Source organism: Plutella xylostella, chromosome 28 (assembly GCF_932276165.1).
Source record: "Plutella xylostella chromosome 28, ilPluXylo3.1, whole genome shotgun sequence".
NCBI lineage: Eukaryota > Metazoa > Arthropoda > Insecta > Lepidoptera > Plutellidae > Plutella > Plutella xylostella.
Window position 1 is genome coordinate 1579665 of NC_064008.1, and position 24657 is coordinate 1604321.

The following is a 24657-nucleotide window of genomic DNA, read 5'->3' on the forward strand; positions in this document are numbered from 1 at the left end:
ACCTATTCTATGACTGTGACAGTACTAATATATCTAAGCAGGTAAATACTGCTTTTATTTCTTACGTTTTAGTGTTTTTTTATTATTATTATTTTATTGAAATATTTACTTATATGAAATTAAATGTTTCGTCTTGCGACCAATCCATTATACTACTTATAGTCCTGTTACTCCCCTGTGGAGCTTAGGGCTACAGACATTCTTCGCCACGCTTCCCTATCTTGAGCCGCCTCCTTCACTTGGACCCACGATAGACCTGCCCTCTTCATTTCCGCCTCCACGGACCTTCTCCAGCTCTGTACGGGTCTACCTGGTCTCCTTTTTCCACCAGGCTGCCACTCGAAAGCAACTTGAGCATGGTTACAGTCGTGTCTTCTCATTGTATGGCCGATCCATCTCCAGCGCCTCATTGCGATTTCTTTCCTGAATCTGAATCCATTATACAACTGAGGAAAAAACACTACGTTATAATTATACGACGACGAACACAGCCTGCGCGGCACGATGTAGAAGCCAGAATGAAGCGGACGCGAGAGTGTAAACACCCGCTCGCGTGCGACGCGAGCTCGACGCGAGCTCCTTTGACTCGTGCCCCAAAAACCGCTCCGGACGCGAGCGCCGCGAGTGGCGAGGCGAGCGAGGAGGCGAGCCACGAGCGTCTGTTCACACTCGCGCCTCGCCCCTCGCCTCCTCGCTCGCCTCGCCACTCGTGCGAGAGTGTAAATGGGGTATTAGAGCAACGTTGTGACGCAACGGTTTTCAATTGTTGGCATAATTAATTATTACATTTAACACGTTTCTAAATTAGGTATAGGTACCTACTAAGGTAAGGTGCTCCTTATTTTTAAGATATTTTGTTTGCATTTATTTTACTTAGTCACTCTAATTTTCAGCAGATAATTTTTTATTTTATAATAATCGCTTAATTATATTTAATAAGGGGTCATAAATCACAACGTCGCGACGAAAATGACGATGAACTTTCCATTTCGTTTCGTTTTAAAACCTATTTGCCAGTCTGTCCCATCACGTTTTTCGCAGCAAACCTACCTCAGGCAGGGTCACTCTATGTGACAAAAAACGAAGTTTCGTAAAACTGTTGCGCGAGTAACGACTCTATCTCATTGTATCTACTTCATTCGATTGCGCGACAGCCCTCGTTCGTTCGTTTTTCGTCAGTATAAAGTAACCCTTCTGTGTTGCCAGTTTTTCGGCAACATCCAGTGTTGCCACGACACAATATTATGAGGCGAGATTTTGCACCTGACGCGGGTTTATGATGAGATCGTGACTTGGCGCCGACTAACGAGGCAGCGTGGAGCTTTGGTGGATATTTTGTTTCAGTCTATCAATATTGGGTCCTTTATGGGTTGATGCTTAAAATGAAGGCACACACTATTGTACACAGTATATAATTTAATATTATTAGCAAGTTGTAAAATCAGAAAAAAACAACGGTTTTGATAGATAGAGCACTCTTTATTTGTAGGTACACCAAGAAATAATTAACAAATTTACGTACAATCACATTGACCAAAGTAAAAATAATACCAACTTACATCGAGTACCTACCTACCTACACACTTGACAAACATTGTCAGTAAGTATTACCTGAGTAAAGTAAACGAAATGAAAATCCGAAATTCATTACCTCGCCGTCACTCATATAACAACCACCTCACGTTGGCAGACTGCAAATTGCAGCCTCGCCGTTTCCACATTAATCTACGTTTAGAGGTTGCTTCATTACGCCTGTCCGCCGCACCGCGAGTGAGCTAAGTGAATAAACTGAGGTTTGTTTGCTTGTTTACTTTGATTGCAACATTAGATTAACAATATGTGAACTAGATGGTGTGTCACTTACAAAACGGAAGCAATTGTCCGCATTGTGTTTGCTGTAAAACCATTGTAAATTGTAACTACCAATGAATAAAGTCACCAATCTTCTAACCGAACTAATTCAAAATGAGAGCTCAGTGGTAGAAGTGGGGTGTCATTTGTCAAGACGGTTTGAAATGACACTCCATCGTGTACGTATATTGTTAATCTAAGATTGCAACGATTAATTTCGCCAAGTACGGTGTTGTTGACAGAGTGATGGTCCGTTTATGCATTTATTGGTGATCTGTGGTGATGGATGCGCTCTTGTGCGATGTAATTAATAGGAGAATATGCCAACAAGCTGGATACGTTAAATACACTAGTTCTTATGTAGATTAGAAAAAAAAAACATTTTCCATTGAAACGGTGTTTGTCACGTGACTTTTTACTATGGAGACTTATATTTTTTTTCCAAATTCTGATTTCAGTTTCGGGCTTAGATATACCATGCTGCACATGTAGGTTTCGGCTTAGTATACCAATTTTGCAACACCCTGTATAAGGACATTTTTATTTACCAATAAGTAAAGTATATTTAATACTTCACTGCCTTTGTAAGTAATACTACTTTCTGCGACTGGTCATCGTTTCGTTTCGTCAAAATTTAAGTTACTTTTACTTTACAAGTTTCACACGATACCTACAACATGGCTTTACATGACTAACGTTAGTGCTCCTAAGATTACGTATATACCTAATAATTATGAGTAAGTACCTAATCCCAACAATTACTACGTATTGCGTAGTTTTATCATGTAGTTGACGCATTCTTAAAATAAAATAGAAAAAAACCGTAAGTAGGAATTACCTAGTTACCTAGATTTAATATTCACAATGTCAAATACCTACGTAACATTTAAAACAATTGCTCTGTTTACATTTTACTTGCTATTTATCCCATGCTTACATATTTTGTCACATTGAACGCACATCAAATATAAGGTACCTGGGTGTCATTATTGATGAAAAATTAAACTGGACTTACCAAATAGCTGCATTAGTGCCAAGAGTCAGAAAGCTACTTCACATATTTAAACGACTCCGTAACGCGGCTAATAAAACTGTTTTGAAATCGGTATACTACGCTCTGTGTCAGTCAATAATCAGCTACTGCATTGTGGTGTGGGGGGGAACTCACAAAACGACACTAATCAAACTCGAACGCGCACAGAGAGCAGCGCTAAAAGTTCTTCACTCCAAGCCCTATCGTTTCTCTACAAATGAACTTTATCAAGAAAGTAAGGTACTCACAATTAGGCAAATTTACATACTAAAAACTATCTTATGATTCCATAAAAACTCAGTAGTAACCCGCATAGTACCTATTCGGCCCACGAGGTATGACCGCTGGCACGTACCTGTAATTAAGACAAAGTTTGCAAGTCATTTTTACAATTTCAAAGGGCCCATCTTGTATACTAAAATTAACAAAATACTTAACTTTGTCAACTTAAATTCCTATAAATGTAAAAAAATCTTAACTGAATGGCTACTGCAAATGAACTACGATGACACCGAAGACATTCTATAAGGAATACTAAATAAATAAAACTTAAAATTAAAACAATACTATCAAATACTTACTTACCAAAATTAAAAAAATAAAATAAAAATTACAACTAAAATACTAAAACCTGCTTACCTAAATTCCAAATAAAAATATATATAATTAAATACCAAATTTAACAACTTACCTAAATTTCAAACAAATAAAAAAAACAAAAAGTACAACTCAAACACTAAACACCAATCAATACCTATCTAAACTCCAAATACATAACACTTACTGAAATATACTGCTTTCCTATCACAACATAATTTACCTAACTATCACAGCATAAATTAATCTGCAATCACCACATATATTGTATACATTTACCCATCACGCACACTCTCACAGCTTGGACATGATCACTTGTAACGTTGTAACAAATATACTTCACGACCCTAACCCACAGTCATACGATGTTTGCTTCAATAATGGTCTTTATTGTAATGAGGATACGGAACACATAAAATGTTCCTTATTCATTAGCTGCTTGAACACTTATCATATCGATCGTAATATTCAAGTATTTCACTACCTACCCTAAATTTTTTGTTGTTTAAACTTAATCATAAGTAACTCACTATAAATATAATTTGTAAAACCTACTGGTTAACTGATTGCTATAAACTTTTATAGCAATCAGTTAACTAGTCCTATTATAACTATACTACTAACTATATATAAGTATTCGATTACTTGCTAACTACCTACAGAATAATTTTTTTTTTCTAAAATATTTACTTATTATGTACGTAAATTATAAATTTTAAATAGTTCCTAACTACTTGTTGTCGTCATCTGAGTATACGAAGGATGCCTGGCTACCCATAGCACAGGGTATCCTAGTTTGGGAGCCAGGAACCCATTTCTAAACCAAATAGGCAAATAAATGTTTTCATTTCATTTTCATTTCATTTCATTTCATTTGTGCGGCCCAGTATGTTTCACAAGTAATGCTCAAATATTTTATTATTCTGAGAATCTTTTGCCCTCAGAATAAGTAAGCCAATTAGGCTCAAAGGCACCTTTTCTGTAGCCTTTAGCCCAGGTCATGTCGTGACCTAGGATGGCTAGACCCAGCTAGACCACATTGTTATGAGGTAGATTGTCTATTGTATGAAATTGACTATTGAAAATAATGAAACCTTAAATCTTTAGTTAGAAAATAGTGAAATTTTACCTTTTATTTTTATGCTTTTTGTAGCGAATAGCTATCAGTTAATACTACACCTGCTATTACTATATTTTTACTTCTGACAAATTATAAGTATAAAAAGTTTTTGTTGATATCTACTTCATTATATTGTCTGTCATATATTTAAACTTCAGTCTGTTCACATGCCGTTCACCTATAAAAGTCCACAGTTTACAATACAATACAAGTTTATTATAATTAATTTTTTTACATTTTATTATATAAATTAATTACCTTCTTATTGTGACTTTGAATATAATTTTGGTCCCTCACGTTAATAAATATTCATTCTGTTGATATTAGGTATCCAATAACCGATTCTTTGGATTTTAATTATTAGCGAGCCGGTGTAAATAAGGCTTAAAATTGCGTTAAAATCCCTTAGTCGGATTATGCATGACCAAAATAAAATGATATCCTACCTAAATGATTAAACAAAATAAAATTCACGCCATCAAAGAACTCTAGCTAGCCGTGAAAATGCTAATAAATTTCAATTTGCAAAATGGCGGCCGTCGCTGCTTTACGCGCTAAAATAGATCACAGTACAATGGCGCTTCCCGCCGAAATACATGGCAATATGGCGACCGGAAGTCGACGTGACAGCGGCGCCATCCGCACTGGCGCTCTCATCTGGACACCCTTGGAAATAAGAATAAGGATTTCAAATTTCTAAATATAATCAAAGATAAAAGATATATTTCGTATTTATTCACGTTTTGATTTTTACAATGAAAAAAATATGAATTTATCAAAATGGTAATTGCTATAGGTACACACAACAGTTTATCTTCACCATTCGTGGTCTAGCCACTATTAATACATCTCTAAAAACAACATCACAATGGACAACAGGGAACCGACCCTACGTTTTCCTATTCTTGTTCTTCACTTGATAACTTATCCATCACAATTATCGGTTCTTTGGCAGATATGCCCGGCCCAATACCACCTCATCTAGTAGATTTTCAAAACTACGTCAGTAACCTTAGTTTCCCGATGAAATCACTTGCAAAACCCTGTACTTACATTATATAAGTGCAGTGCAGCAGTGTCAGAAGGCACCGACACCGGAAATCAGGCGTCGCTGAGCCCACTTCCGGTTAGCGGACGCCTTCCGCCAAACAATGGAGGTTACAGGACACAGAGCAGAAAAATGCGATACTCATGGTTGTCTTTTTCTAGAAGTGATTGAAAATAAGGTATTATAAATATTAATATGGTGTCATAAGTAGGTATTACTCGTTCGTCTACGCGTCTACATACCTACTTACTAAATCAGGTAACGTAGCTTCAAAACACTTTCAAAATATCTTTAATGAAGTAAAAATTACCTATGTTGTGCTGTGTATTTTTTTTTTCTGTAGAACATTATTATTTACATTTAGATTTATGTATTTCACATTTTACATACTCCACACAAGCCGTTTCCCTCCTAAGCCCTTTTTTATTCGTCGTTTTTTTGGCGGAACCCTTGCTTATGCCTTTACGATAACCTACCTCTATATCCATACGCGCATTTGCGGTATTCTTTATTTTCGCGGAACCCCAGTTAGCCTCTTACGGAACCACGACGTCTCTCGGAACCCTAGCCGGGAACCGCTGCTGTAAACTGTACCCAACTTCCTAATGAACAACATAATTCATCAACAAAATTATACTATCCGTGTTTGACAGCTCACACAATCAACCCTAACTAGGTTTGAACGCATAAATTTACCTTTACTAACTAGGCAACTAAATCGATAATCTATAAATAAATTAGTTTAGTAAATAAATTAGTTGATGCTCGTATCCAGCATGCATCGGTCTGTGAATGCAGAGTCGATATCTCGGGAAGAATCTTAACCAATTAAATATGGAAGTAATGAGATGCCCATAGAGTTACGAATGTTCTGAAACAGTTGACAGGAATGCCGATTAATTTATTTCAGTACAATCGGCGGCTTTATTTCTAAAAGTAATCTATTCCAGACAACCACATTGAAAGGAAATCGATAGTATAAAGAAAGGGGTAATGTGTGACAAGACAAGAGATAATACAACATAATTAGGTACTTACTATGAACAACTTTATACAGCTATATCACTCAAATCACAGATCTATACATCAGACATCATAGGTCAATAGCATTACGCTTCGGCCAAAGTTTGCCGAGACGCTAGGTACGTATAGACTACCTAGGTATTGTCTAGGCAATGTTAGTATTGGACATTGCTGCGGGCGGTGTAAGGTGCTTGTTTTAGTTCTCAGACTTGACTTAGGTTTAGTTGGAATGACTATTTGAGCCAATTTGGTCTGTATGGTTTAGGATCAATTTATGTCGATTTCCCTACAAGTGCTATATTTATTTAGCAGTGATGGTATCCCTGCTTGGTTCTTTATTGTTAAATGAGCATTTTGAGCAGAACAAAATGTATTACTTATAGTGAACCGTACCTAATAGAAATCAAAAAGTAGGTACCTTGGTAAATTTCAAGTGTCTCAGGATAATCATTCTTTTTTAACAAATACCAAAAACGACATGATAAGATTATACGTAGCCCTGTAGCACAGGGCGCTAATAAGACGTGACAAAAGTTCTCCGTCGCGCTTGCTCTTGAGGATGCGCGATGTGAGTGATCGCGATGCAAAACTTTTGTCACGTCTTAAATGCGCCCCGTAGTAGCCCTTTTGGCCAGACTTATTTTTAACAAAGTTTTTTTATTTATATTATCTAATTTAGTGCTCAGTCTACTAGATACATAGCTCTACGGACATAGATCAAACTGAACCAACAGTTTTCTCGCCTAATTAAAATAAATGACCCATTTACATACTTATAGAGATTTACGGCTATCCCGTTCGTTAGAAAACATTAGAATGAGAAAAGTAATTTACCTATTAAACCCTGCATGCTGGGAAGACGTGCAGCCATAGACATTGGGTAAAGCAGAGTACAGTTATTTTTTCTGCGAATTTATTAGTGTTTCTCGAAGTATTTCGCATTTTTTTTTAAACTCCAAGGACAAAAATTGTTCAGAATGACCCCCTGAGTTACCCCCTTCCGGTCTAGTATAATAATATATATATACTCCTTTTAAAACACCCTGTAAATTTTGCGCTGGCTTGGTATACAAATACATTTCTTTTTAGCTGACGGTAGGTACCTATTTTTTTTTTAACATCTGTTGTGTAAGTGCAAAATTTGATTCTGTTGTGTAAGTCCAAAATTTATAAATTATCATGCATGAAATATTTTGACACTCGTTAGCTTTTGTTATTTAGCGCTTTCGCTTTTACTAAAATGAGGATTTAATATTTAAATAGTTAATTAATACATTATGATACGATGGCCAAGTTTGACATGTTTGCATAAAATTGGTAAATTTTCGTTCGATCAATTAACAGGTTAGGTTTAAACGTTTATTCTCATAAGAACATAATATACATTTGTTCACTTAAAATGAGATGTTAATTAATTAACTTAAGTATCTATGTTAGTCCTTAACTAATAATATTTACATTTTTTGCGCATGCAAGTTGTTGAAAGTTATACAATAGTTGTAGTTATAGTTAAATATTTTTGTATTATATTGTGTAGGTTACGTGGCTAAACAAATAATAAGTACTTAGCAGCTATTTTATAACAGTGACATTTTTATAAATATAACCCTTTAGCAATTTTTTAAATATAAATGGCGATTTTACATTTTTGATGTCTTTAGGTAATTTGTTGTATAGCTGTGCTCCCTCATAAGCTATACTTTTCTTGCCATACAAAGTCCGGTGGGAGATTAACTTTAAATTATTTGCATTTCTTGTGTTGTATTTTTGTTGTTTTTTAGTGAAAGATAGTTGTGAATGTGTAGTTTTATTAAGTACTTTATGAATGAAAATGCATGTTTTAAAAGTGTATAGTTGATTAATGTGCATCAATTTAGTTTTTTCGTAGATAATTTGTGTTGCTTCTAAATAATCAAAATTGAACAAAGTTTTGACAAGTTTGTTTTGAGCAATTTGTATTTGTTTAAGATTCGTTCTGGCAGCTGCTCCCCAGATTTCTATCAGGTATTCTAAGTGAGGTTTAACCAAAGAATTGTAGATTGTGTACCGGACACTAGTTGGTAAACACCCCACAATTCCTCGTATAGCCCCTCTTACTGAAGAAAGTTTCGTTTTTATTCGGTCTAGATGAGGTTTCCATGTTAGTTTAGGATCTAAAATTAGACCCAAATATTTTTCCTGGTTGGATTTAGTAATGGTTTCCCCGTTGATGGTTAATGGTTCATGATCTGGAATTTTCTTATTTTTGGCTGAGAATATCATATAATTCGTTTTGGAGGTATTCACAGTTAGAAGGTTGCACTGAAACCATATGGAAAGTTTATCTAAGTCTTCCTGAGCCTCTTTGATAATACTGTCAATAGAACTGCCGAAATAAAAAAGACATGTGTCATCAGCATATAGATAAGTTTGTCCTGTAAGCCCAATATCCTTTATGTTATTTATGTAAATAAGGAAAAGTAAAGGTCCCAAAATGGATCCTTGTGGCACTCCACACTTGATGAGTTGAGCATTACTTTCAAAGTTATCGATCTTAACTATTTGATACCTATTAGTAAGATATGATTGGAACATCTCATAGGCTGTACCAGTGACACCAATACCTTTTAGTTTTTTTAGAAGAATGCTGTGACTTACTGTATCGAACGCTTTTTTCAGGTCGATAAATATACCCAGAACTATATTTTTACCATCGATGCTCAGTTTTATTTGTGTTGTCAAGTCGATAGTTGCAGATAGTGTATTTGATTTTGGGCGAAATCCATACTGTCGTTCAAATAGGAAATTTGTGGAATCTAAATATGATGCAAGTCTAGTATGAAGTATTCTTTCAAGTATTTTTGATGTCACTGGCAAAACTGAAACTGGGCGATAATCCCCTGGGTTTTCTTTGTTACCAGACTTAAAAATTGGTGTCACTTTCGCGATTTTCATACTATCTGGGAAGTTACCGTTACTAATACATAGGTTAAGGCAATGAGTTAGTTCGTCTTTCACAATGTTTTTAATGCACTTTATGGATTTTGTAGTTATTTTATCTATCCCAGCACTAGTATTTGAGTCTAAATTGTTAATAATTTTTTCAATCTCTTCTACCGTGATAGTTTTAAGTTCTGAGAGTATATCTTTTTCGTTCCCTTTACAAGTTGTATGCACATCATTATTTTGATATTTCAAAGGTATTTGGTTAGCCAGTTCAACACCGATTCCAGAGAAAAAATTGTTAAAGCTCTCACAAATTTCATTGCCATCAGTTACAGTTATGTTATTTATTTTAAGCTTTGAAGGAACACAACTACTCTTTAATTTATTGTTTGTTAATTGATTAATAAGCTCCCACATTTTTTTAGGTTTTCTAGCTGTTTTCTTGAAAGTGTCTATGTAGAATGCACTTTTGGTCTTTTTAATTTTTCTTGCTAACCAGTTTCTTGATCTTGATAGGGTCTCTTTCAGTATGTTGTCTCGAGGATTGAGTTTATGTTTTCGCCAGAGGTGGTTCCTGTCTTCAATTCCTTTGATGATGTCTCGATTTATCCACTCGTCTCTAGGAGGATTGACTATCCGTGTTTTTATCACTGTGCTTTCTTTAATGCATTTGAGAATATTATTTTCTAGGTTCGTATAGCCGCTATCTTCATTGAATCTGACATTCGACATTGTTTCGTACATCTTTTTGTAGTCAATGGCATTGTACGTTACCTTAGGTTTTAGTTTGTGTTGGAATTTTTTAATTTCAAAATATATTTGCTTGTGATCTGACATTGCTGAATCCAAGATTGACATCATATAGCTATGTTCATTCAAATTTGTGCAGACATGGTCTAATATTGTCTTGGTTGTAGCTGTCTCTCGTGTGCAGTACTTAGCATTTATTTTATTTAGTATTGTTAGGCCACAGGTTATCATCAACACTGAAACACGTGCCATATTGTATATTTATAATAATAATAATATAATAATATGTGGGGACATCTCACACACGGCCATCCGATCCCAAGCTAGGCAGAGCCTGTGTTATGGGTATCGGACAGCTGATATATCTAAACAAATACATAGATAGATAGATATTAAATATAAATATCAACACCCAAGACCCGAGTACAAATATTTGTCTTTAAACAAATATCCGCCCCAGCCGGGAATCGAACCCGGGACCTTCGGCATAGCAGTCAGGGCCACTAACCACTACGCCATTCGACCGTCCGTCGTTATTTATTATACAGGATGATGCAAAAGTATTTTATGCAGTTCATAAATAGTAGGTAAGTATATTTGCAAGCTTATTATATAACTAACTATGAATTGATTATAGTAATATAATGTTATAAATGATATTTCTTTTACAAGGTTGTTGCAAAGAGGATATCAATCTGAACAACTTTTGAAAATTATTAATTACTTAATAAAATCATAGAACTCTGCAGAGGAACACAGAACTCGGTCCTGTGATTTTCTTTCGTATGTGAACGTTCTTTAGTTGTTTTGCCTACTGTAACTTCTATTTACAGATTTTGGAGCTATGTTGGTAACCTTAGCACTAGTAATTATGAAAACAATGAATTTTTATTTTAAATAATAGGTAAGTATATATTTTTATAGACGACCGAATGGCGTAGTGGTTAGTGACCCTGACTACTGATGGTCCCGGGTTCAATTCCCGGCTGGGGCAGATATTTGTTTAAACACAGATATTTGTTTAAACACAGATATTTGTTCTCGGGTCTTGGATGTGCCCGTAAAATGGCAATAGGCCCGCCCCCTATTACATTGGGACTAACAGAACACTCTGGCGAAAAGTGGGTGCAGCAATGCGTCTCTGCCTACCCCGCAAGGGAGTACATTAGTACAAGGCGTGAGTGTGTGTGTGTGTGTGTGATGGTAGTAATATAATGTTATAAATGATATTTCTTTAACAAGGTTGTTGCAAAGAGGATAACAATCTGAACAACTTTTGAAAATTATTAATTAGTTAATAAAATCATAGAACTCTGCAGAGGAACACAGAACTCGGTCCTGTGATTTTCTTTCGTATGTGAACGTTCTTTAGTTGTTTTGCCTACTGTAACTTCTATTTACAGATTTTGGAGCTATGTTGGTAACCTTAGCACCAGTAATTATGAAAACAATGAATTTTTATTTTAAATAATAGGTTAGAACATATTTTTTTGTTTTCATCGAGATTTTTTGTAGTACTCTACTAATATTTTTATGTAAACTGCATGGTCGATGTTTCGTCAATTAAAATCCATAACAAACGATGAAAAACGGGACGCGACCAAATGATTTTTTACATATTTTTTACGGCTCCATTTTATTTTATTGTCCAACATTTGATGTAATCGTTTCATCAGCTCCTATACACCCTGTTAATTTAATAACAAACTCAATTTTAATACAAATAACTTTTTATTTTTTATTACTCGCCCGCATCGGCTGTCAAAACTAAATGTCATCAATTCATTATTCGAAAATCGAATGATGTATGAGGAAGGGTTGAGTTTGAAAATTGTTTATGAGTAACGTTATTTTTATAAAAGCATAAAATTATACTTCTTAACATTTAAATGAATTACTGTTGTTATGTTGGAATTGTAAACGAAAAGTCATAGTCAAGAAAAAAGGAAAATAGCACGTACTCTATGTGTTGGCTGTCATCACTTACTTCATGTGTATCACTGTGTATCGATTTATATGAGACTATTAAATCGAGGCTAATCTTGATCAACTAGTGGCTTTTAATAAAAACCCAATAGGTTATGGGCCCAGGACAGCTTGGCGCGTGTCATACAATAAATATTTTTGGAAAATACTACTACAAAAATAAAATAATATCTAATTAAAAGGCCGGTTGTCAAACAGTTTTACAAATACAAACAGCAATAATGGCGAGTTCTATTACGACACCAATTGGTCTCCCTGTAGACAAACTAAAAGGGATGGAAGACTACAACCAGTGGAAATTTATGCTGAAAATGCTCCTCATGCACGATGATCTTCACGACTGTATCGAAGGTGAGGACAGTTGTAAGGATGAGAGGAAGAAGCAAAAGGCGATGGCAAAAATATGTCTGTCAGTAGGTCCGTCTGCGTTGCAACATGTACGCAATGCAAAGACGCCTTATGAGGCCTGGAGCAACCTTCAGCGTGCATATGAGGACAAGGGGCTGTGTAGAAGACTCGGGCTGTTGAGGTCGCTGTTTGGTGTGAAGTTACAGGACAGAGATGGTATGCAGAGCTACCTAACATATATTACGGAGCTCGGGCAACAGTTGTCGGATATAGGATCAGCAATAGAGGATGAGTTCCTGGCAATAATAATGCTGAGCGGGCTATCTACAGACTTCGACCCACTAATTATGGCGCTGGAGAACTCCAATACGAAGCTGACAAGCGAGACAGTCAGGAGTAAACTTCTCCAGGAGCAGCATCGGCGTGATGGCAAGGAAAATGAAATGAATGCACTGGCGGTAAAGAGACCTTGGCTAGTGAGGTGCTTTCGTTGTAAGAAGCCTGGTCACGTGAAGAAGGACTGCCCTAATGATGAGGTCATGGAGCCTAAGGCGGGAGGAAGACGAAGTAGTGTAAAAGAAAACTCGCTACTGACGGCCTTGTCGGTGAAAGTTCAGAACGACGTATGGTACATTGACTCAGGGGCGACTCATCACATGTGCAATAACAAGCATATCATGCAAGAGCTGCAATGCACCAAGAAGCTGGAAGTAAATGTTGCCAACGGAGAGAAGTTACTGACTGAGGGTATCGGCAAAGTAAAAGTATTATTGAAGACTGGTTTTAAGACTATAAGTGAAGTCTACTATATTCCTAAACTATCAGCAAATCTACTTTCAGTTAGTGAGTTAAATAGGAAAGGGTTTCGTGTAGTTTTTGATAATAATTTATGTAAAATAGTTGATGAAGGTGAAGTTATTGCCACTGGTACTGGTTTCAATGGTGTTTATGAGCTTGATGTAGTTAAGTCAGGGATCGCCATGAACTCAGCATGTGTGGAGCCGGTGACTGCACAGTCTAGCGAGGTTTCAGAGATGCCTGCACTAGTTTCTGAGCAGGGCATTGAGCAGGAGTCGGTGACTGGAGAGTCTAGCGAGGTTCCGGAGGTGTCTGCGCTGGTGTCTGCGCAGGGCATTGATCACGAGTTGTGGCATAAGCGACTTGGACACCTGAATGCCAGGAGTATGAAACTGATGAAAAATGGGCTAGTCACAGGTATGGATTATCCAAATACTACTTTTAATCCATGTGTAGCTTGTATAGAAGGTAAACAGACCAGACTGCCATTTCCTAAGAAAAGTTATAGTAGGTCGTCTGTCAAACTAGGGTTGGTACATACAGACGTATGTGGACCTATGCAGGTACCATCATTTAGTGGGAAAAGGTACTTTGTTACCTTCATTGATGATTTCTCGAGGAAAACATTCATCTACTTCATGGATAGAAAGAGCGAGGTCTTTGAGAAATTTAAACTATTCAAAGTGCTTGTAGAGAATGAAACAGGTAGTAAAATCAAAACCTTGAGAAGTGACAATGGGGGCGAGTACATGTCTAATCAATTTCAGGAGTATCTGAAGAGCAGTGGGATAAAACATCAAACTACCGTCCCACATTGTAGTCAGCAGAATGGTGTGGCGGAGCGGGCTAATCGCACCATAATGGATAAAGCCCGCTGCATGCTCCAGGAGGCTGGGTTGGAGAAACAGTACTGGGCGGAGGCGGCGAACACGGCTGCCGTACTCAAGAACTATACACCAACCAGAGCGGTCATGGGAACAACACCTGAAGAAAAATGGACATCCAAAAAGGTGAATGTAGCACACTTACGTGTATTTGGTTGTGTAGCATATGCCATTGATGAGAAAGCCAGGAAATTGGACCCTAGATGCAAAAGGTATATTTTTGTAGGGTACTGTGAGGATAGTAAAGGGTATAGACTTGTAGATCCTGCTTTTCCAAAGAAATGTATTAAAGCCCGGCACGTCACATTCATGGAAAGTATGTTTTTGGATAAAGTAGTGTCCAATGATGATAAAAGTAAGGAGCATGATGAATTGTTAATTTTAGATTCATCTGATAACTTAGATAGTACTACACAACCTGATCCAGCACAGTCGTCGACGGAAGCTTCTGAGACATCATTATGTCAGCCAGACGTGGTCGAGATGGATCAGTTGTTACCTGATGACACAGTGAATCCTCGGAGACAAACCATGTTTAGTCTGGATTCATCAGTAGAATCTGTAAATTCGGATAACCACTCTTCGGACCCTACATATATTCCAGGATGTTCAAGCATGGATTCGGAGGACTCGCTTGATTTTGAAGATGCTGATACGGATGGGTATGCTGGGTTTACAGCGGTTACAGAAGACGAAGATATACCGAAGACAATAGAAGAGGCTCTGGGTGGCTGCGAGTCTAAATATTGGAAGGAAGCTATACAAGATGAGTATAACTCTTTCATAGTTAATGAATGCTGGACACTGGTTGATCTGCCTTCGGGGCAAAAACCAGTAAAATGTAAATGGATATTTAGCAAAAAGAGAGACCTAAATGGAAAATTGTTAAAGTATAAAGCTCGTCTGGTGGCGAAGGGTTATACACAAAGATACGGAATTGACTACAATGAAACATTTGCACCTGTGGTTCGCTACTCAACAGTTAGAATACTGTTAGCATTAGCTGCTCAATATGATTTAGTTATAGAGCACCTAGATGTAAAAACTGCATTTTTGCACGGGTTACTAACCGAAACTGTATATATGGAGCAACCTGAAGGTTTCATCCAAGATGGAGGTCAAGATGAAAAGGTCAGGAAAGTATATAAGCTGAACAAAGAAATTTATGGCTTAAAACAGGCGGCGAAAGCATGGTATGAACGCATTAATAATGTTTTCATCAATAAATTGCAATTTAGTAGACTATCTTCTGAGCAATCGGTGTATATTCATAATACTGATGATGAAGTAATAATCGTAGCGCTGTATGTATGACATCATGATCTTTAGCTCCGAAAATTCTGAGAAAAAGAAAGTTATTAAGGAAGGGCTGATGAAAGAGTTCGTGATGCATGATTTGGGACCGGCTCATCAGGTTCTAGGTATGAAAATTGCTAGATTACCTGATGGAAGCTATACTTTGGATCAGTCCAGCTACATAAAGAAAGTTTTAGATAAACTGCATATGGCAGAATGCAAAGCAGCTAAGACTCCTATGGAAGTTGGAATTCAACTTAAAAAGGAAGAGAATTCGGCATGTAAATATGATTATAGGAGCCTTATTGGGTGTTTAATGTACCTGTCAGTATGTTCCAGGCCGGATATTACTCATAGCATCAGCTATCTAAGCCAGTTCAATAACTGTTTTGGTGAAACTCACTGGAAAGCAGCGAAAAGGGTTCTGAGATATTTAAAAGGAACAATACATTACAGTCTACTATTTCAAAAGGGTGACGATTTGAAAATTACTGGTTTTACAGATGCTGATTGGGGAGGAGATCAGATGGATCGTCGGTCATATACTGGGTATGTTTTTAGTCTTGGTTGTTCAGTTATTTCGTGGGAAAGCCGAAAGCAACGGACTGTAGCGCTTTCTAGTACTGAAGCTGAGTACATGGCGGTCTCTGACTCCTGCAAGGAGGCTCTGTTCTTGCAAACATTTCTTAAAGAATGTACTGGTATTGTGTGCAAAATTGATTTGTTTAACGATAATCAATCAGCACAGAAAATCTGTAAGAATGTTGTAACACACTCGCGTACCAAACATATAGATATAAGGCACCATTATGTTAAAGAGTTGATAAGTAAGAAGGTCATTGATTTAAGTTACCTTCCTACTGAGGAAATGTTGGCGGACGTGTTAACGAAGCCATTAACTTCAGAGAAGCATTATAAGTTTGTGTCTAAACTACTTAAAACTGATTAACTTGTTTTCATATATGTTTTTTTTGTGATATTGTTTATTTGTACTCCGTTAGTCAGTGTTAAAGTTATGTTTTAGTTTTATATACCTATATAAGTTATGATATTTTGTTTGAGGCCTAGAATTGTGCTAATTTTCTTTTGCCTATTTATATGATTTTTGTTTAAGGCCTAGTGTTGAAATTGTAAACGAAAAGTCATAGTCAAGAAAAAAGGAAAATAGCACGTACTCTATGTGTTGGCTGTCATCACTTACTTCATGTGTATCACTGTGTATCGATTTATATGAGACTATTAAATCGAGGCTAATCTTGATCAACTAGTGGCTTTTAATAAAAACCCAATAGTTACTCTATTACGTTCGGATTCACGATACTATAATAGACTGATAGACCAACAGACAATAATGGCTTCAAACTTTGTATGACACAATATTTTCCCGCCGATTTTGCATTGCGTTATCAGGTTGCCCCGTGGGATTTATTAAAAACTAGCTGTTCCCTCGAGCTTCGCTTCGCCTTAAAAAGTTTTCCTGTGGGAATTCCGGGATAAAAATTACCCTATGTTCTTTCTCAGGGTCTAGAACTCTAGACTATATGTATACCAGATTTCATTCAAATCCTTTCAGTAGTTTTGGCGTGAAAGAGTAACAGACAGACAGACAGACAGACAGACAGACCGATAGACCGACAGACAGATAGACAGTTACTTTTGCGTTTATACCATCTCATTGAAACTGCTGATTCTAAGTCTAAAGCTATGTGGCAAATAATAAAAAATTCAAAATTTAATAACATAAAAGAGCCTATCTCAAAAATTGACATTAATTCTCATATAATCACTGACCCAACTGACATTGCTAATGCTTTTAATAATTATTTTATTGACGAACCTAAATTACCCTCTAATGACATTAAACCTAACCTACTAGACAATGTAAATCATACTTTTTTCATGCCACCATCCATCCCCACTGACATTTTAAAGATAATAAAAGAGCTAAAGAACACTAATAGTGTAGGTCATGATGAAGTTACGACTAAGGTCATAAAAACCGTAGCTGAATCAATATCATTCCCACTAAGCTATGTATGACAATGGGTGTATTTCCAAAGAGACTCAAAACCACGGTTATTATCCCCATTCACAAAAAGAATAACAAAGAATGTATTCAATATTATCGTCCTATTGCCCTGTTATCCATTTTCTCAAAAATTCTCGAAAAATATATTAATAATTCTATTTACCAGTATCTAGTCAAATTTAATATCCTTGTAAATGAACAATATGGATTCCGGAGAAACACAACAATAAACATGGCCATATTTAATTTTCTTCATCAAACACTGATTAACATTGACAACAGAAAACCCTGCTGTGCAATGTTTATGGACATGACTAAGGCGTTTGACTTAGTCGACCATAAATTCTTACTTAGGAAACTACATTCTTATGGAATTCGTGGCAATATATATAAGCTTATTGAATCCTATTTAAGCGAAAGATTCCAATTGGTAGAAATAACCAAAATAAGTTTGGACACTAAATGTGAAACTACCTATAGGTCTCTACAGAGGATAAACAGTCGTGGTGTACCCCAAGGTAGTGTCTTAGGGCCTCTATTGTTCATTTTATATATTAATGACCTACCCCTTCACACAAAATTTCCAATGGTGCTATTCGCAGATGATAGCACACTTCTCATAGAATGCAATGATCCTCAATGTTATGAAATTGAAGTAAATGACTCACTTGGCAAAGTTATAAACTGGCTTACAGGTAACAATCTTTTAATAAACCTGGAGAAAACTAAGCTTATGCATTTTTACCAGAGAAAACTACCAGATCACATAAATGTAAGCCATGACGGAAAGGTGGTTGAAACCACTAATGTCACTCGCTTTCTTGGACTATTGATTGACAGCAATCTGTCCTGGAAATTCCATGTAGACCATGTATGTAAGAGAATGAGTAAAACTGCGTACGCCCTTCACAAACTTTCACGTACTACAAATCTAAAAACACTCCTAACTGCTTATCATGGTAATGCAGCTTCAATACTACGATATGGAGTTATATTCTGGGGCAACTCCACAGATAAAGATAAGGTGTTCAAAGCTCAAAAACAGTGCATTCGAGCAATGTTTAATTTAAGAAGCACTGATTCATGTCGACCATACTTTATCAAAAACAGTTTATTAACATTTCCTTGCTTGTACATTTATGAGATACTACTGTTTGTAAAAACAAATCCAAATTTATTTAAAACAATGACCGATGTCACTTTAAGACTAGGTCGCAACAGAGACAGGCTGTTCACTGAGCGCTATAACACTACGCTCTTAACTAAGAGTATTGTGTGTATGGGCCCTAAACTGTACAACAAACTGCCTTACAATATAAGATGTCTTGACATTATTAAATTTAAAAATGAACTGAATTGTATTCTCCAAAAAAAATGTTATTATACAATTAATGACTACCTAAATGACATTTTATAATTTATTATATAACTAAATGAATGACTATTATTGTATGACTATTTAATTATTATATTGCTATTATTGTATTATCTCAGTTTGAACTTAATCTATATAAATTTGCATGAATTCTATAGTGTAGGTAATCCAAAAAGTTGTACGTACTGTATAGTGCAAAGCATGGAGAACTAATATTTTTTGTAACACCATTTTATTTACCCATGTTTACAATAAATGAATTTTTATCTTTATCTTTATCTTATAATATTAGTTAAGATTAAGATAACGAAGACGGTAGCTTGCTGCAGATATTCACAGTGCTGAATTTCATTTATATTGCTTGAATTCCTATTAATCTTTCTACTATAACTATATAAGAAGTTAACCCTGGTCCAAAAGGACACAAGACTCAGTTTATCCCAACTGCTCGGTTGTGTAATTTGAAAACCTACAAAGGGACATGTTTGAAAAAAAAAAGTCATTGAAATGAAGTGACAATACCGTTTTTGGCTCTCCTGGACATTATTTTTGTCTCATGTTTCTTACTAGATTTTGAAATTGCACAGCCGTGCTATCCGACCGTAAGAATCTCAGCATTTCGTATTAAATATTTTAATAAACTCAAAAACATAAATAGATAAGCGTATTGCTTATGCACGGAGCGGAGTGTGAACTTATGGTGTCACACGACTATGTAAATTGAGGCGACGTGACAACGTTAGATAAAACATTCGCTTCAAATGCCATTTCGCATCCCGCGTGTATGAAATAAAAGGTGGAATTCTTTGCAGAATGTTTTCATTTTGTTGGTTTAAGGTCTTCGCACATTATAACAACTCTAGGACAACGCGGCAGCAACTCTACTCACACTCCTTTAGTTTTTCTAGACATTTAGTGTACGATGCGTAGGCCACTCGTTGTACACTACTTTATAATCATTTTTTAAAATTAAACCTTGAACATATGACACAGGGCTTAAATATCAATGTCTAGTATAGAGTGGAGTCGCCGGTGAGTTGTTATAATGTGCGAAAACCTTTATTGCGTTAACCCTTTTACCAGAAGTGGTAGGTATAAGAGTAGCAAAACACTGGAGGAAGTAAGCTTAGTCCATTTACATGATAGAAGAAAAAGCCAACCATAATTTTGAACTTCATGCAATTAAGTTAAGGTCCAAAGGCAATGTACATTTATTTGTTTATTATTATTATATAAACTTTTCTACCAGTTAAAGGGTTAACATCATTATGATTCTGGATGCAGTAATTATAAGATTTTCTATTTATATAATACTAGCTGTTCCCGCGCACTTCGCTTCGCCTTAAAAAGTTTTCCCGTGGGAATTCCGGGATAAAAAGTAGCCTATGTTCTTTCTCAGGGTCTAGACCATATGTATACCAAATTTCATTCAAATCCGTTCAGTAGTTTTTGCGTGAAAGAGTAACAGACAGACAGACAGACCTACACAGTTACTTTCGCATTTATAATATTAGTTAGGATAGTGTGGAAAGATAGATGGGGCAGTAAAGGCCTACCTATCATACATAAGAGTAAGTACTTATATCATATAGGTGTGTATATAAAGGCGTCCCACGCTAAGCTTACCGTGCATGGTTTCTTCTCTAAAACTCTATAAGTATAAACTTTTATCATAAATCCTTTTTATAACAAAGTTGCCGAGAGTAGAGGTACACTCAGCAAAATTGACAGTAAATATGGCCAGTTTAACATAATTTATTTATTTTATTTTATCTTAAAGCATCATAAAACAGGTCAGACACAATACATTTCTAAGTAAATATGTTATTGAACAAACAATCTAGTGACTAACCCTTAAGGATAATTATGATGACAGCATGCTATACGTTATTTATATTAAAGTCTTAGTCCTAGCTAATATGTTTTTTTCTAAATACCTATATAGTTATTGGATAATATAATAATATATTATGAACATAAAAACTACTGACGAATGAATTCTGGTTCGAAGAGCACTAAACTAAAAAGAGAATTTGAGTGTGAGTTAAAACTAGAAGATTTCAGTAATCTATATTTATAGTTTACTAGCTGTTCCCGCGCGCTTCGCTTCGCCTTAAAAAGTTTTCCCGTGGGAATTCCGGGATAAAAAGTAGCCTATGTTCTTTCCCAGGGTCTAACCCGTATGTATACCAAATTTCATGCAAATCCGTTCAGTAGTTTTGGCGTGAAAGAGTAACAGACAGACAGACAGACAGACAGACAGACAGACAGACAGACACAGTTACTTTCGAATTTATAATATTAGTTAGGATTATTATACTAGCTGTTCCCGCGCGCTTCGCTTCGCCTAAAAAAGTTTTTCCGTGGGAATTCCGGGATAAAAAGTAGCCTATGTTCTTTCTCAGGGTCTAGACCATATGTATACCAAATTTCATTCAAATCCGTTCAGTAGTTTTGGCGTGAAAGAGTAACAGACAGACAGACAGACAGACAGACACAGTTACTTTCGCATTTATAATATTAGTTAGGATTATTTCTATTTATTATGTATTCTATTTATTGTTAGGTACAATAATTATTGAGTGACATTGCAATTTTTTTTTTCTTTTTTTTGCACACCTTTAACATAATTTCTCCTGTACTTCCTGTGGGTTGACTGGTAGAAAATGCTTTTAGCATTAAGTCCACCCTTTGTACACTTATTTATATATTTGTGCAATAAAGGATTAAATAAATAAATAAATAATCTTACTCAACTTATAAATTACGCATTAATCAACAAGGAATACCTAATTAAAATTTTACCAAGCCAATTCATAGTTGGTTAAATTCTCCTTTTCACTGTAGTGTTACCGTCGTTATAAAGAGTGTTGCAAAAGTGGTATACTAAACCAAAAGAGGGTGACTCAGGGGGTCAATCCAAATAACTTTTGCTCTACAACTTGTAAAACATATTTTTTGCAAATTTCCAAAAGTCTTAGAACGAGAGTTATTCAGATTGACCCCCTGAATCACTCATTTTAGCTTAATATACTTACAACGACGACCGAATGGCGTAGTGGTTAGTGACCCTGACTACTGAGCCGATGGTCCCGGGTTCGATTCCCGGCTGGGGCAGATATTTGTTTAAACACAGATATTTGTTCTCAGGTCTTGGATGTGCCCGTAAAATGGCAATAGGCCCGCCCCCTATTACATTGGGACTAACATCACACTCTGGCGAAAAGTGGGTGCAGCAATGCACCTCTGCCTACCCCGCAAGGGAGTACATTAGTACAAGGCGTGAGTGCGTGTTTTTTTTTTTTTTATACTTACATCTTTTGCAGCACCCTGTTTAAATTACTTATATCTCTTTTTCCGACTGTACACAGCTCTCTTAGAGCCACTCAACATTACAGAAATTGAGTCCTCCGTTAAGCGCCGAGCAGTAAATTAACAAAATTCAAGTGTTTCTACACTTTGTTACTCTCGTTTTATTGCTCAGCTCAAAGTTGAGGGCCAATTCCGGTAAATGAGCGGCGGAAACCACAAGTTATGACGCAGAAGTTTACGAGTTATTCGCACAGACTAAATACCGAGCGTGTTCTCCGCACCAAAGTTGTACGCTTCATTGTAATGTTTTAGCGGAATTGAATAAGGTATAGCTATCTGAGTTCGCAAGCTGCCATATTTTGACTATGAAATGACTGGAGCGCTATAATTAAATCGTATTTGCTATTATTGTGAAAGATACGCAATGTAGCAATTTGATTTTTCACCCAGCTTTGCGATTCTGTAAAATCAGACTTCACTTCGCATCTCACTTCGATCTTCATTCTCTCTTCACCTTTCCCTTCACGTATGACTGTCATCTCATACATTATTTGTCAAAATATCGAAATTGCGGAAATTACAGAATGCCAATTTCAAAATTCACTTCGGAGGAGCGGTGGTAGCTCAGTCGGGTAAGCGCCCGCTTCTCACGCCAGAGATGCGGGTTCGAATCCCGGCGCTGACATGTACCAATGAGTTCTTTTCTGAATTTAAGTACAATGTATACCATCGCTCTTACGATGAAGGAAAACATCGTGAGGAAACCTGCATATCTAGATTTAGCACATCTAGATAATATATGTGAACCCACCAACCCGCAGTGGACCAGCGTGGTGGGAAAATGGTCCAAGCTTAGGAAGGCAGTTTAGACCTTGGGGATATGCACAAAGGTTCCATTCGAGAGAGCCAGGTGCAGGTACTGTTACCCCCACAGAGAATAGAATAGAATAGAATAGAAAACTCACTTCGGATTCAGAATCGAGTTCTGACAATAATTAGCTTTATAGAATCGCAATGCAGCACTGCAGAGACTGTCACGAGAGTAGGTTCTATGTCCCACAATGTAAAAGTTCCACTTACAAAATGTCGACAGTAATTTTTTTTTTTTTTAACTATTTAATTTAGAATTTGATTAAAATATTAAGGGCCTTACCACAAAAACTTAGACTGTATCTAACAGATGTTTTGCGCTGTCAAACGCCTACAAAATCTGTCAAATTTCGTTTTAAACACTAGTTAAACAGTGTTTAAAGTTTTTTGTGGTAGCACAGTAACGGTTTAAGTGGATAATATTCTTATGCGCTCTTAAATGTACTTATTCAATGATATCGATTCTGAAGGCAGAAATTCTAATTTTAAGGATGACAAACAAAAAAAATGCTAGTATAAAATGAGATTTCTGGGAACAGTCATAAAGTCGAATTTTAAACAAGGAATTTAAGGTTTTGACAGCATTAAAATTAGAATTTCCGCCTTCACAATCGACATCAATATCGCAGTTGGCGTAATTCAGCTAGTGTATAATATCATATTTTTTTAGGTATATTTCTAACTCAACACAAACAGTCAGCTTTTATAGAGTAGGTAGGTAAAACTAAAATCGGTTAAGCCTCTAGCGAGCTACGTCACCACAGAGAGATACACAGACACATAGTCGTCACACACACTATAAACTTATAACACCTTTTTTTCGGAGGGCTTAAACCGATTCAACAAAGAACATTATAAAGATCTTTCTCCTTTTGGTACTACTCAAAACCTGAACTGACTGAGTGCTTGTGACTCTTTAAGAGGGCGTATAGACTTTGAAGACACAAAGCTTTTAAAATAGGTAGCCCACTAGAGAACCAAAGATCGACGATACAAAGAGAACATAATACCAGCAAGGGTCATTAATGTCATTATATTCATTATAGACTAGTAATCGGCTTAAATTCGCTTTGAAATGGGTAACGGTAAAATTAATTTTCGTCTCTATGTAATATTCAATGTTCAGGAACTGTTACAAAGGTATTTAATGGGTTAGAATTTCGGAATGAAATAGAATTGTTAGGGACTTTTAAATTACTTATTATTAGTAACAGAGGTAGGTATAAGGCCTTCATGTTATTATATGATAGGATTTGTTTTTACTGTGAACTAGGTAGTTTTTTGATAATCCTTTTCTATATATATATTCATTCATAACCGCTTAAATAAATAATATAAATGTATACATAATATATCACCTAAAATATTCACAATTTTACACGTTTTAGATCAATACATAATTCTTTTTACCT

The 24657-nt window shown here is 36.1% G+C and overlaps 1 protein-coding gene across 1 annotated transcript in view; it reads left to right on the forward strand.

Annotated features, from left to right (window-relative positions):
• The window catches only part of LOC105389347 (ADAMTS-like protein 3), a 335955-nt gene that overhangs the window by 154490 nt on the left and 156808 nt on the right, over positions 1–24657 (forward strand). The gene's annotated exons all lie outside the window — the stretch shown is intronic.